This window comes from Stenella coeruleoalba, assembly GCF_951394435.1.
Source record: "Stenella coeruleoalba genome assembly, chromosome: 10".
Lineage (NCBI taxonomy): Eukaryota > Metazoa > Chordata > Mammalia > Artiodactyla > Delphinidae > Stenella > Stenella coeruleoalba.
The window spans coordinates 12,563,656-12,579,662 of NC_137156.1; the positions used below are offsets into that span (position 1 = coordinate 12,563,656).

Below are 16,007 nucleotides of genomic sequence, written 5' to 3' on the forward strand. Positions count from 1 at the left end.
ACAAAAAATCCGAATACGTTCTTTTTCCTGAACGTCAGCTCCAACTGCCTGTCAGGAATCTTCAAACTTCCCCTTATCACCCCTCTCAAACCAGCATCTACACTCTGCTTCCACACTGGGGCCATTGTTTTGCACCATCTTCCCAGGTCTAAAGCAGCATTGATTCTGATGACTCCTTACCACTTAACCACTTACCACTCCCCTAGAGGTATCGATCTTTCTTCAAAATGTCTCAACCATTAGGGAAAAAAGTCACACCTGTCCCTTTTTTTTTCCCCATCCCCCCACAGAGTAAGGAATTTGGCCTTTGTTCCCGATGCCCAAAAAGGACTAGACTTTACCTTTGGCTTCTGGGAGATAATCTATGTCATACTTAATAGGAGAGTATAGGGTGGGGGGCCTTGAATCACAGCAAGTTACTTAACCCAGGGCTCTGCATCCTCATTTTAAAATGATAATAATAACAGTATCTACCCTGCAGGGTTATGGTGACTATTAAATGAGATTAAGTATATTAAGCGCTTAGTGCAGTGCCCAAGCACAGGGTATGCATGCAATACGTTAGCTAAGAAATGTCACTCGTATTCAGTAGGAACTATATCCATAGTAACCTCTTTTCCTTTAGAATTATGAGAAGATGATGGAAATGGTCAGAATACTCAGAATTCTGTCAACATATTCAGTATTTGCCTTATTTGCCACAAAGCATTTTCATTTTGAGTTTTGCTGGTGTTCTTCTTCTAGGAAATCTATTATTTTTCCCGATTGATTTTTTTTTTTTTTATCGTTCTGCTTCAGACTGAAGTATGTAGGATCAATACACTTCCCTTACAATGTAATTCCAACAGAGTGAAGGGAAACTAGGCCTCATTGCAGTGTTTTCAGCTCCGATCCATCAGCACTCCCTGATTTCACGATGTGGGCTACAGACAGTCCCAGCTGTGTGCTGAGGACCCCACTACATTCCTGGTCTCTCACGGAGTGTACTTTAGATTGGGAAATGGGAAAAAAAGAAAGGCTTTTATTTCACTCTGAGATAATTTCTTAAAATAAGTTAGGCTTTTCCTAAAACTAGTAAAAATATAAATAAAAGAGGCTCCCATTAGAAATGTCTTAGTGTTAAGTAGAAAAAATGCACCCCTTTGATTTTCAGACATATGATCTCCCTGTCTGATACACTCATTTTTTTCATAAGAACACGTCTCAAAAATTGGGATCTTTCTCTGCTCTGTAGGTTTGAAAAATCTATAGTTTGCTTCCCTTTTGCTCTGGTTACCTCATGGGGTGGTGGGAAGCCTGGTGAAAGCCAGCAGGAAAGCAGCCACTGAGTCGATTAATAATGTTTCCAAGGTAAATGATACGATGAACCCATCATAAACCTAGTTAGTAAAATATACAAAGTGTCAGCTCCTGAGAACTTCACAGAAAGCTCTCAACAGGCAGTCAGAAAGGGAGCAGCCTGGGAGGCTTCCCCAAGCCGCAAACAGTCAGGTAGGAGTTAACGCTTTGGTCGGATGGGTTTTGTTTTCTGTTTCACAGCTGATTTGAAATTTTCCTCAAGGACAGTGTGGAAGATGTTTAAGTAAATGCATGGATTTACAAGCTTACTCACACTGACTGCCAGGACCACTTCGTGGTGAACGCTCAGGATGGTGGGAGATCTTTAGGTGACCATAAATGACCATAGCCAGACACATCCCGAAGACTGGCTTTGTGGTTCAACAGAAGCATGATGGGAAAGTTACAGTCAGATTCAGTAACAGAGGAGGGCGGTAGGTGTGCCTAGCTGTGGGGATCTAAGAAAATATACCCCTCAAAAGGGATTATTTTAACAAGGCAGAAAACAATTTCCCTGACAGAAACGTGGCAGGGAAAAGAGCTCAGAGAACGGGGAGAGCTGTTGCGGGGGGTGGGGGGGGGTGGGCAGCTTTAGAACGTTGTGAAAGTCTCATTAAAAACAACCACAAACACGCTTGGCCATTATCCAAATGAGTGAAAAATAGCTTTGTCTATGAGAAAAAAGAAATTAAAACTGTTCTAAGCATTACGTTTCTAGATCACAATTGTACATGAATACATTACAGTGAGGGCTCCCTGAGCCGGTTATCAGAAACACTTGTGACTCTAAAAATACACATTCCCTGTCGTTGTCCAAGACTCAGCAGATCCGTGCTGGGACCCAAGAATCTATATTTTTTAAAACTCCTCTGGTGATTCTGACCAGCAGCTAAGTTTGGGAGCCTATTACACCAGACGCACTGGCAGCATGTGAGAAACATCTGGGGACATTTTTAAAAAATCCTGCCGGTCAGGCTACATCCCAAGCCCACCATGTCATAAAGCCTAGGGTGGGACCAGGCATCCGAAGTTTCCTCCTAGGTTGAGAATCACCCCTTAGACCCTAAGTTCACATTCATTAACATACCCGCCACCCCGGTACCTGACATACAGCAGGGCCTCCACCATAAAGCCAGACGCATGCCGTTTCTAAAGCCTACAGACGTTCCAACTATAGAAAAACACAAATGAAATGCTGAGTTCCAGAACAACCTATGAATGTACTGAGCTCCAAATTTATTTGTCAGCCTATATGGAATTTGCTTTTATTAAACCATGCTTTTCCCAGAAAACAAAATCTAGGGTTTTTTTTTTTTTTTGAGATGTTTACAGGATAATTTCCTATGATTTTGGGGGGCAGAGCGCTGCAAGAAGCCTTGAGTTGCTCAAAGGCCAGCCTCTAGGTCAAGAGGAAAGCCTGGCTGGCTGGGGCCTGACGTTGTCTGGCCTGTGACACGGATAAGAAATACTCATCCACGTCAGGCCCCCAGTTCTGATAAGCAGGACGCTCCGTGTTGCTCAGCTTACATCTTACAGTCAGGAGCACAGACAGCCTCCGTTGCCACACCCTGCCAGCTGCACGCCCCTCTGTCCTGTAACACATCTGACTTCAGCGCACCCTGAGTCTCCAACTCCCCTTGCGCACGGCTTTCCTCCTTCTCCCTCCCTTCGGCAAAGACCTCTTGTTGTGTATAGCGTCACTGCCTCTAACTGGCTGCATAAAAGAGAGGGCAGGTCCACAGCTTTTTCCCTTGGCCTGATCCAGGCTTGCTTCAGGTGGCTGAGAGCAGAATCCAGCCCACTTTGCTGTCCACGGATGCCACTGTCCTTCTACATGACCTTGACACGAAGTCCCTGTATCAGGGCACCAAGCAGTGGTAATTCAACCGCACGGACAACTGCAGTGGTGCTTCGCTGCCGCCTTCCACACTCCTCAGTGCTAGGAACACCTACTCTTAGTGACAGGTGACGCATCTGCTGCTCTCCTAGCAGCCTCTTCTAAGTTCAGAAACAAAAAAGAGCAGTTTCAACCCTGATGCATGAGCTTGGTGGCAAAGAGGAGCCTCAGCTGATGAGAAGGGCATGGCTTTTCCCTCTCTGCTCCATGAGTCCTCACCCATCCTTTAGACTGACCACTAGAGCTACCCCCCTTGCCTTCTCCTGTGACTATAAGCACCACAAGCTCCAAACACCACTCCTTAGAAACAGCAGATGAAGGGCTGACCTTGGCTGTGCCACTGATCAGGCTCACTCCTTCCTTGGGACCCCCCGTCTCTCCTTCCTGAGAGCTCTGACCATCACCACGCCAAAATAACTAACAGGCACGCTGCCTCGAAACCTCGTGCTTACATCTATGCCACTTAGAGCAAATAAAGCAAATAGCTAGATTTCTTATCTCTGGACACACGGAGACACCCAAGAAGTGATTACCCTCCTTTTTTTTTTTTTTTCTTTCTTAGCGGTACGCGGGCCTCTCACTGTTGTGGCCTCTCCCGTTGCCGAGCACAGGCTCCGGACGCACAGGCTCAGCGGCCATGGCTCATGGGCCCAGCCGCTCCGCGGCATGTGGGACCTTCCCGGACCGGGGCACGAACCTGTGTCCCCTGCATCGGCAGGCAGACTCTCAACCACTGCGCCACCAGGGAAGCCCTCCCCTCCTCCTCTTTTGTTTCTTGCCCACAGTGTCCACTCTTTGGACAAAAGAATCGGGGACCAATCCATGACCAAATGCACAGGTCATGGACTTTTTTACCTCTTCCTTCCTCATCCTCTTGACTTAGAAGTTTCAACATATATGTTTTTCTGACCTAAATTGGCCTTCAGTGGAAAAAAAGGTTCCACTGTTCTCTCTCACTGAGTTTCAAAGCTAAGGTGAACCGAAACAGGGCTGTATTTAATTCCCAGCATCATCTCTTTGCTGTTGGCAGTGTTCTGGGAATGGTGATATATTTTGCCCTTCAATGAATACTTTTTTTAGACTCTGCAGTCAAGGCCCAGATAATTGTTGGTAAAGCGCTTTTCAATTTTCCTTGGCAGGGAGGTGGATTACATAACAAGGCCTCAGTTTCTCATTTTGTAAACTACCGAGAACAGTGTGAACTGTTCTAAAACTAAAGAATCATCATGAGACCAAGAAAGCTGCTTGCCATTCTTGGGGGGAAAGCACATCACTTATGCAGATTACCCTAGATTATCTGATTTTTTTAAATCCTAGCATACTAACTATGTACAAACTTCTTTTGAAGCAGGTTTCTCTTCTAACAGTAGCTCAAAGACAGCAAGCTGGTTTTTAAATTAAGTATTTGTCAAACATTTTGGAGAAGATAAATTTAAGGAAACAAAATTTTGACAGTATTCAGGAAGCACACTAAAAAATATATATATATATATATATGCATTTAGTGTTGATATTCCGGAGGTCTAGATTCAGAGAGCAGGAATCATGGAATCAACTAATATAAAGGGCTGTGTGCGACTGTGAAATGGGGTATAATACCGTCTCTTTTTATCTTTTTCATCAGCATCCTTAAATGCTAGCTTCAGCCTAAAGCCAAGAAACCCAAATCAATATGGAATTTATACAAATTCCACATAGGTGTATATTTTTTTATAGTTATTCCATTTATACACTTATCTTATAGGTGGCAAAACTGACACCCAGAGACATCATGGGTATTACCAAGGTCATATAACCTTGTTGTGTTTTTTTTTTTAAAAGAAGATGTTGGTGGTAGGAGTTTATTCATTTATTTATTTTGGGCTGTGTTGGGTCTTTGTTTCTGTGCAAGGGCTTTCTCTAGTTGTGGCGAGCGGAGGCCTCTCTTCAACGCGGCGCGCGAGCCTCTCACTATCGCGGCCTCTCTTGTTGCGGAGCACAGGCTCCAGACGCGCAGGCTCAGTAGTTGTGGCTCACAGGCCCAGCTGCTCCGCGGCATGTGGGATCCTCCCAGACCGGGGCTCCAACCCGTGTCCCCTGCATCGGCAGGCGGATTCTCCACGACTGTGCCACCAGGGAAGCCCCCCCTTGTTGTGTGTTTTAATGAAATGCAGAATCAGGACAAGAATTCAGTCCCTCCAACTCCTACCCCATTACACTCTTCCCTCCACGCCCATCTCCCTATGCAGGAGGTTCCCGGGGTCTAGGCTAAAGGAGCAACGGTGAGTGTGGAAGAGAGGTGAGAAGAATAGGAAGGCTTAGTGATTGACTGAATTAAGCCAAAGGAATCCAGAGCGCTCAAGTGGGAATAAGAAGGGCACAATGCTATCGGATGAATGAAACAGGAAGGATGTTACTCTGGAGGAGGAGAGGATCGAGTTTAAGACTCATTCAGTGTCACATGGCTCTCTGACCGCCAAGACTCACTGCAGGGACAGAGAGAGGACCAGGATTTCAGAAGCAGTGCTCATTAACAGCCCAAGAGGGAAGCTGAGGCTGACAGAGATACACCAAGGAGGACAGTAAAAAAGGAAGGAGGGCTTCCCCTTCCTTCAGTGGTTGAGCAGTGGTTGAGAGTCCGCCTGCCGATGCAGGGGACGCGGGTTCGTGCCCTGGTCCGGGAAGATCCCACATGCCGCGGAGCGGCTGGGCCCGTGAGCCATGGCCGCTGAGCCTGCGCGTCCGGAGCCTGTGCTCCGCAACAGGAGAGGCCACAACAGTGAGAGGTCTGCGTACCGCAAAAAATAAAAAAAAAAAGGAAGGAGAGCAAACACCTTCTTGACCACTTCTCCTCAACAGAGGAAAGTGGTCAAAAAGGTGGAAGATAACTAAGACATTAACTCTATTAAATGGAGCTGAGAAATTGAGTAAGACGAACTAAGAAAGGCCACTGGTTAGACCAGTGGTTCTCGGTCCATGCTCAACATTAGAAGCACTGGTGAGCTTCTAAAAGATACTGACTCAGAATCCGGGTTAATGACCATTGGATTAAACTGCATGACCACAGATGACTTCAAAAAGAACTGTTTTATAGTCCTACTTTAAAGGAGGAGAATGGATATATGTACTAGGAGACATCTTGAATGTGTTCTCCAGGTCCTGTATTTAATGGCTACATTTGCATCATTGATTATCTTATTTTGAATTTATGTATGTCAATGGGAAATAATGTCCTTGAGTAACATATTCAGCATTTGGAAACCTCATGCCTGGGATTATACTGGCTGAGCCTCCCACATCATCAGGCAAGTGCTTGAATAAACAGATGGGCTTTGTACAAGTGCCCTGAGAGCCAGGGAACACGATTAGGTTTCAATTCAAGGGAAGTAAACCTCTTGGAAAATACTGTTCGTGTGGTTTGCTCCCTCTTCAACGGATTTTTAAGCCTCGGGCTCATTCATGGGAGCCCTTGAGCCAATCTCAAACTCCTAGGATGGTAAACTCGGTGAGAGGTAATGCAAATCGTTATTAGTAACATGATCGCGCGGGTTTACATTTGAAGAGAGACGGTGGAGGACCACACCCTCCCCGCTCCACACACACAGGCACACACACAGTCCTGTCTCCATCATCCCAACACATCACCGGAGTCCCTCCCTAAAGTCGAAAACTGGATTCTAGAATAGCCCTGTCAATTTGTGATGGACCAACCCATCAAGGTAAGAGGTTTGAATCCAGCATGCGAGAATGTCTTTACCTCTTCTAAGATAAATGACTCCCAGGGACCAGGCTGCATGTAGCTAGCAGCTTCTTCAATGTTGTTGTACATTTACAACAGGCATTTATTTTAGGTCATTAAAATGATCAATAGTTGATATTTCTCTGGGCCCCTATGGAAAGCGAGTAGTGTAATACCCAAAGCCACGAAGCATCCGAGAGGCAAGAAAAGTTGGGAAGATGGCTCTATACAGGGACATTAACTTCATAGCCAATCGGGTACTAGTGATGATTATAAAATCCGGAGTAATGTGGGGGAAAAAGAGAGGAGATAGAACTTAATGTTTCACTCAAGTTCTGTTCTGAAACAGGACACAAAAAGGATACTGCACCATTTGGTATTAATTATTCTGGTTCATGCACATGGATAATTATTTCTACAGCATTTAAGATCTCTTTAAAACAAACGGAGTTTGCACATACACACCCACCTTTTAAATTAAGCCTTTTAACCCCTTTTCCAGAGCCTTGAGCAAACTGCTGATGGATTGTCTCAAGGGCAGCACTCTGGGAGTAAATGTGGATTGTGGGCTAAAAAATGTTACTGGCCCCTAAAACTTGTATAAACAAATTAACGAAAAGGACATTACAGCATTGAGGGTATAAACAAGACAACTCTTGACTTTAACTTGTAGATTTGTTTTTAATGTTCAAGAATAAATTTTACTCCCAGAAGATTCCACTGTTCTCTCTCTTCCCAAATTTCTCCTCCTCCGTTCCTCTTGTTGTCTTAATGTCAGACCCACAATTCAGTTGCCCAGTTTGAACTCATTGCATGAATCCTTATATTGGAATTTCCTGTGAGGCCACACTTGAGTGAGGAACTTCTGATCCTAAAGGATCAATGTTTCTGGACTCCTAGGAATCATTCACTTAAAGTGTTTCACCTAACTGACGCTGTGTGCCCACAGCGATAAGAAAGCAGTATCTGGGCTTCCCTGGGGGCGCAGTGGTTGAGAGTCTGCCTGCCGATGCAGGGGACACGGGTTCATGCCCCGGTCCGGGAAGATCCCACATGCCGCAGAGCAGCTGGGCCTGTGAGCCATGGCCGCTGAGCCTGCGCGCCCAGAGCCTGTGCTCCGCAATGGGAGAGGCCACAGCAGTGAGAGGCCCGCGTACCGCAAAAAAAAAAAAAAAAGGCAGTATCACATTGCATAATTACCTGGTGAATTTGGGCGACTCTAGAAAATTCAATGGCTTCCTTTACCCTGCACCTTCCTGGTCTGACTTGTGGATGCCCTTAAGTTCCCTGTAATAAGCTGGCCACGTCAGACTTCCTGCAGACTTTCAGTACCTCATGCCCTGCAGAACTGCTAAAGCTTCCTTCAAACCAATGCACAAACTGAAGGCAACGGAGGCCGTTCTTGCCCAGCCGCACCCCATCATTAATCAGCTTGCGATGGAGAAACAGCGCAACTAGATCTCCTGAGTGGACAGGATCCGAGGCCGGGCTCTCAGAACTATTTGTAAACATCTGGAGCATTACGCCCCTAAAGCAAGAAGCTAGCTCTAGTCTGGGCACTTCAGACAAAGGATAGCGCTGCCATCGGGAGACATTCCCGGGAAGTCACTCAAGTGTCCACCTGTTAGCCCTGTCTTCACAGGCTCACACTCTCTCATCCTGGTCCTGGTTCCCACCCTCCCCTCCCACTGCCTTGGCCTCCATCACCACCATCATCATCACTTCACTCCTGCCTGGTCCCTCTCCTATTATCACCTTTCCCCTCTGGAGTGAAACAGAAGGACACTTTCCTTGCTTCTTCCTGCCAGCAGCATCTTGGAGATGCTGCTGTCTTTTTTTTTTTTTTTTAAATGGAGGGTGATGTTGGATAGAGAAACATGTCTGAAGCCTATGCAGTTAAACTAAGATTTCAGATCACTTTTGTGTCAGGATATAACGTGAAAATCTTACTCTCACTCATACTATACAAGGTTCTCTACTCATAGAGATATTAGACTCAGTTTATGGCCAGGCTTAAACCCTAGCACTTAATTTCATCCCCTATTCATTCACTAACAGGCCTTTATTGAGTGTCTACAATGTATTAACAAGAAGTAGGAATAATAGTTAATGTGTATAAAGCACTGACTACACGCTAGTGTTTTATATGGAAAGTCTCATGTAAGGTAAGCACTCCCCTAGTTGTCATAACATTTGATTAAATGAGATGGTTTGTAGGTACAAGTACAGAGCTATATAACATATACGTGTGTAATTCCTTTGTAACTGTTCTCTCCCCCATTTCCGTCCCGCCCCTGCCTATTTTTCTCGTCACGCTTACTACATTATTTCATCCTTAACAGAGTTTTTCTGGAAAAATGGATGCTTATTGGATGTCGGCTGGCCATTCGGCTTCAGGACTACAAGTGGAAAGACACAGAAAACCTCAAGACTCTAAGATCCCTGAGGGCAAGCAGATGTCTCTCTTTTCCCCAACCCCAATGCCCTGGCATAGTGCCTGACACATACTCGATAGGCACACGCTAAATACTTGTTACACAAATCAATTCCATGATGTGCTAAGTATCACGTCTCATAATAATCCTGAGCATTTAATAACATTTGCTGACTGGGCTATTCTGGTGCCCCACGTGCCACTGAAAGATGCGAAACAAAATTCGGGGTCAATTCAAGGTTCCACAATGAGTAAATAAAGTTTGAAATGGGACTTAAGCCAGGGTTTACATTAGCAGAAATTGATGCTCTTTGATGTGAATTGATCTATTCAACACAGTCTAACCACAGAAGAAGGCAAAGTTTCTCCTCCACACAGAGTTCTTTCTGAGATTTTTAAAGTGGAGCAAAACCGGTGGGTACGTTTCCACCTCCACCATTTAAAACTAGCTCGTTTTCACTGCATTCTCAAAGTTTACCCATTTTTCCCTCCTCTTAGCCACTCCTTTCTCCATTCTAGTTTGTTTGTTGGATTCACTTGGGGTGGGGAGTGGAGGCAGGAGTTTGTAAACTTTTCATTTCTCCCCAGGCAAAGGGTGACACGATGTAATTGGGGGGCCTGCTGAGATAAGTACCAGAACAAGAGTTAACGGATAAATATTAGGGTCATGACATCTGGTGAAATCTATTAAGTGACTGTGAAATACAGTAACAACCTGACATGGCCACGTCAGTGGGAGCTTCTCGGGGCATCTGCGTCAAGCAGGCCCTAGAAATCATTTTGATTATGAGACAACACATTTGGCAGCAGGAGATGGCTTTAATTTCTAAGCTTAGAGCTTAAAACTGTTCAGTTTACTAAATCCACCATCTAGAGTCTCTTAAAGGTGGATCTCGAATGATGACTGAAGACCTCCTGGTATTTTAATTACACTCAACACACTGGCCCTTGGGCAGCTGATAAAACTGAAGTCAGACAATCAGAAGTACCTTATTTACAAAAAATAACTCCCCAAGTTGAATTCCTTGTATTTGATGAAGTCGGGGGAGGGGCGGCACCATTTTTGAAATGATTTCATGCCAAACTTCTGGATATTTTTAGGTTGTAAGACAAAGGCATGGTTATCCCCCAATAGCCCAACAAAAAGTGTGGCACTGCATGAATACCACGCTGTTCATGAGTATTATCTTCTACTTACAGTCCACTATTCATTAGAAAGTGATCCATTCACTGAGATCATTCAACGAACACTGTATGGAGTAGGAAGAATAGGGTCATGGGATATGAAGTAGAATATGACCTGGTGCCTTGTCTCCTTCAAAGAGCTTCCCATCAGGAAGTGGGGACAGAGGGCACGACTGATGATTACTGCCCGAATCTTCCCAGCACGATGGTGCGAAGCTAGGGGTGTGCGTGTTGTGGATCGAAAACACAGGTGTGTCGTAAATCAGCACCGAGTTTTTTTTTTGGTTTTTTTTGGAGTACGCGGGCCTCTCACTGTTGTGGCCTCTCCCGTTGCGGAGCACAGGCTCTGGACGCGCAGGCTCAGCGGCCATGGCTCACGGGCCCAGCCGCTCCGCGGCATGTGGGATCTTCCCGGACTGGGGCACGAACCCGTGTCCCCTGCATTGGCAGGCGGACTCTCAACCACTGCGCCACCAGGGAAGCCCAGGATGGAGTTTTTAAAAACAGTATAACAAGGAGGGCTAACACTGCACTTACTGGTTTTCAAAGTGCTCATTCTTCCTTCTGCTTTATACTAGAGAAACATCAAAATGACATTACAGGGGCTTAACCTCCCTAGATCTGTTACTGGAAGAAAATCACAACATAATTAAAAAACCTCTGACAAAGTATTTTATTTCTCATCGGTTTTCCAATTCTAATCAATTCATAGCACTGACTACAGTCAAAGAGTACATTCAAACTTGCAAACTGTTTACAAGCAGCGTTTAGGTAAGACAACGGAAATCCTACTGCATCCAAAAAACCTGAAATGATCTCATATTTAATAATTACCCTTTCTTTTCCTTCCCTTCCTCCTGCTGGAGAAACTTCCTGCTGCTTCTCTACACTGGTGTAGAATTACTTCTGTCTGAGTCTAGATATTAATCATCTCCACTTACATACTTGCCTGTGATGGGTCCATTCAGAGTCCCCCGTGTGCACCATCCCCACCTACACCAAAGTGAAAAAAAATTATTGTCCGCTTATTTCTTTGTTCCCCTGACTTACAACTCATTCTGACCTCTTCTCAGCATCAGGGATTATGTTTATTTTTGTAGCTAAATCTTGGTCAGACCAATAGCAACATTAAAAAATAAAAAAAAAAACTCAGATGTCTACCTTTTATTCCCTATTGATATGGAAAGGGGACCTTTGCGGTGAGTTTTCATGACATGTCTGCCTGTTAAAAACACTAGCATCGACATATATACACTACTGAATGTAAAATAGTTAGCTAATGGGAAGCAGCAGCATAGCACAGGGAGATCAGCTCGGTGCTTTGTGATGACCTAGCGGGGTGGGAGGGAGGCTCCAGAGGGAGGGGATATGGGGACGTATGTATACATATGGCTGATTCACTTTGGTATACGACAGGAACTAACACAGTATTGTGAAGCAATTACACTTCAATAAAGATCTATTAAAAAAACCCAACAACAACAGCAATAATGACAATTCTACCACCACCTCCACCTGCCTGACCACATGTCTTCCTGGAGGCTAGCCAGATACTGGCAGTTTCCTAGGAAACCACATTATACCACACAGCAATACCACATCAATTCAGAACCCTCCACCTAGCTCAACTCGGGCTCTGGCATCCTATGAGCTGACCTCTTTGCTATAATCAGGAGCACACACGGACTTAGAATGTAACAAAAGCAACTCCTGGATGTTGTGGGTTGATCAAGAATCTCAGAGACACTTAAAAATATAAATGCACTGAATAAAACAGACCCAAACCTCCAAGCATCCCACGTGCAACATAGTCACAAACATCCTGTGGAGGTTCTGGCTCAGAATAGAAGAGTCCTGGTTTTAATTAGCTACTAAAATGGAGGACTGACTTTAAAAAGCACAAACGTGTGATTTCTTTTTTCGCTTTGACTTTCAAGAATGATCTTACGCATTCAGTCCAAACCAGAGAGTTGTAACTCTTAGTGACTTTCTCTCTCAGTTATCCTGGGGGAGTCTTCCTGCCCTCCTCGGCCGCCATGCCTGTTTTAACAGACAAGCCATGTAGCATAACACAACAGTGATGCGAATGTTAGTAACCTTAGCAGGTGCACGCAACTCTCACGGAAAGCACACATTTCCTTGTCACTATTAATCATGTGAAGTGTTGACAGTGTGGGATAACATCGTGTATGTTGACCCTGGGGAGGGAGGTCGGGGGAGAGATGGGGCAGCTCTAAATTGCTGAGTGACTGTGTTTATAGACATCGCACCTTGCAGGAAAGATTTCATTTCTGATGCACAAATCAACCGAAGGATGCTGATCTAGGCCTGAAAACACAATCTCAGGTCTAAAAAAATGGGGCAAGGCCAATGAAGGTATATGGTTCAAGTTGCGTGATTTTATACACTTGGTATACACTAAAATTTGACTGCATAGGTCAAATTTTCCCAGAAATGTGAAATCATGCCCTTCTGAGCTCAAAACTTGTGGCTAATCATCGCTCGTCCCAATATCCATTCTCCTCACTTTTCTTAGAAGTAGAAACCTTGATTCTGAATGGACATCTCTCTGCCCAGCTGAAAGGCTTATCTTCATCATCCCTTGCAGCTAGGTGTACTGAGACTCAATTCTAGCTGACATGAAGTCAACAAAAATGTGGTATGATACCTCTTGCAAGTATCTTTGAAAAAGGTGGCCTTTCTTTTCCTTTCCTTCTTCCTGGAATGCTAATGTAAAGGCTGGAGCTTAAGCAGCCATTTTGTACATGAGAGATACACAAAGGATGGCAAAACAGAAAAGATAGGATTGGGTCCCTGTGCCTGGTTAGCTGCCATATCTGTCCTGGAATCCTACCTCCCAACCCCTTTTATGTGAGAGAAAAATAAATGTCTAATATTCTTAGCCTTTGTGTATGTGTGTTGGGGGGATGGCATGGAACTGCACCTAATCCTGTTACAAACAGACCTTAGAGGTCATAATAGACTTCATTTTACAAGTAAGGAAACTAATGATTAAAGATCAACATTGATAAATGTCTCAATCAGGGAAGCAGTGTTGGCAAATTAATTACACTTCTGTTTAATCTTCTACTTCTAAAGATAGATGATGGAAGTTCTATTTTATATGCCCATCAGTATCTGTTAAATGAGAGTAGTTTTACATTTCACATGTATCTGAATTTCTGAACCTCCAAGGTTTTCCAACTGGCACATCTAATCCCAAATCACACATACTCAAGGAATAAGATATTAAACAATACAAAATGTAAAGAGAGGGCTTCCCTGGTGGCGCAGTGGTTAAGAATCCGCCTGCCAATGTAGGGGACACGGGTTTGAGCCCTGGTCCGGGAAGATCCCACATGCCGCGGTGCAACTAGGCCCGTGTGCCACAACTACTGAGCCTGCGCACAATTACTGAGCCCGCCTGCCACAACTACTGAAGCCCGCGTGCCTAGAGCCCGTGCTCCGCAACAAGAGAAGCCACTGCAATGAAAAGCCCACACACTGCAACGAAGAGTAGCCCCTGCTCTCCACAACTAGAGAGAGCCCGCGTGCAGCAACAAAGACCCAATGCAGCCCAAAATAAATAAATTAAATAAACTTTTAAAAAAATGTAAAGAGGCATAGGAATGAATAGACTTGAGAAATTCTTTCCTGTTTTGTTCATTAACTGGCACATGTCTTAATCTGCATCTTAGTACATAAATCTATAAAATTATATTAATTTGCACTGATGTTTTAGAGAGGGCTAAATGAAGATTTTCAAATTTGGGGGATGAGTCAGTATCTGAAATGTTAAAAAAGTATCTTTATTTCAGATGCAGACATAGAGAATGGACTTGAGGACCCGGGGAGGGGGAAGGGTAAGCTGGGACAAAGTGAGAGAGTGGCATGGACATATATGCACTACCAAATGTAAAATAGCTAGTGGGAAGCAGCCACATAGCACAGGGAGATCAGCTCGGTGCTTTGTGACCACCTAGAGGGGTGGGATAGGGAGGGTGGGAGGGAGACGCAAGAGGGAGGAGATATGGGGATATATGTTTATGTATAGCTGATTCACTTTGTTATACAGCTACTAACAGTTCTGTTATACAGAAACTAACACACCATTGTAAAGCAATTATACTGCAATAAAGATGTTAAAAAAATAAAGTACAGTTTATGCTGGAGATGAGAGGCTTCCCTAATTTGAGAGAATATTAGGACAGGCCCTAAAAATTCTGTCTTTAATGGCATCCATGAGGCCCACAGCCTCAGATTAGTGCTGAATCACTAGCTCCTTTGGGGAATAAGAAGGTGAATATTTGTTGGGACCAAGGGGTTTATGTAGCTATTGTGCTGGACTCTATGAGCTTGACTGCTTTTTATGCATCTTACACAAAGTGAAACAATAAAGTCTTTTTGAAAGTTAAAAAAAAAGTATATTTATTTCAATATGCTTGCAAGACAATGAATACACTGTAGCTGCAAAACACACTCCCAGGTGCTTTTACAGAATAACCCTCTGAAACTAACGGCTATTACTAAACTGACAAAACTCAGTACATTCAATTAATGAGAAAAAATAAACGAACTGCTTTTACCTGGGGAAGCCGCATACCCCCAGCCTACAATCTTCACTTCTACAAATCACGCTGTGGTCATTAAAAATAGAAGGAAGCTTTCCCCCTTTATGTTACAGTAATTTCTAATTGTCTACCTAGTCTTCTAAAACTCCTCTTATTTTAAAATATTCAAAACAAAAATTGTAACAGAGGGATGGGCAATATGTGGTTTCCCCTATTCTGCTCCACCTCCAGTAATATCTCTGCCTACTCCCAAGGACAAATAAACCCAATATCCAACAGAGTTCTTTTGTCCCCTAGATACGGCCCCAAAGTTTGGAAGAACAATGTGCATCCTTGCAAATATAAGGCATGCGCCGTGGAGCAGCAGAGTCAGTCTTGCGCTGCGCGATCAATTTTACTTACTTGGTGAATGCCCATAGGTGGGGTTAACCTCTAACATTTGGGTGCATCTACTGTTTCACTCTTGGCTTCTCAGCAACTACAGACATTTAAAGATGTACAAAAGGGCATAAGTCTTCAGTAACCTCCACCCTCCACAAGCATCTCTGATAATCTCCAACGTCTGCTTAAATTCTAGCTTACCTTAAAGATAAACTGCCCTTCTTTATTTCATTCTACCAGGACTGAATCCTTTACTGGAGACTATTTGCTTTGGAAAATGAGTTTTCCCTTCTTCTGCAAAGGATGACTGCCGTGTATAATGGTCTCCGAAATGCTAACGGAAACCAAGAAATCGCCTGTCATGAACTATGAGGCTATTAGTTATGAACAGCAATATTGATATTTACCTTCTGACTTGTCATGCTGGAGGGCAAAGCAGAAAAAAACCTGGATTTCCCTGACTTCTGTGCCAAGATAAAGAAA

The 16,007-nt window shown here is 44.1% G+C and overlaps 1 protein-coding gene across 14 annotated transcripts in view; it reads right to left on the reverse strand.

Moving 5' to 3' along the window:
- ATXN1 (ataxin 1) overlaps window positions 1-16,007 on the reverse strand; it is a 520,605-nt gene that overhangs the window by 39,715 nt on the left and 464,883 nt on the right. The window contains exon 8 of one of the 14 annotated variants that reach the window (XR_013830337.1): window positions 11,140-11,565. The exons of the other annotated variants lie outside the window; for them this stretch is intronic. The gene's annotated coding sequence lies outside the window, so the exon portion shown is untranslated. Of the gene's footprint in view, window positions 1-11,139; window positions 11,566-16,007 lie in introns of those variants that run through there. 14 annotated transcript variants of the gene reach the window in all.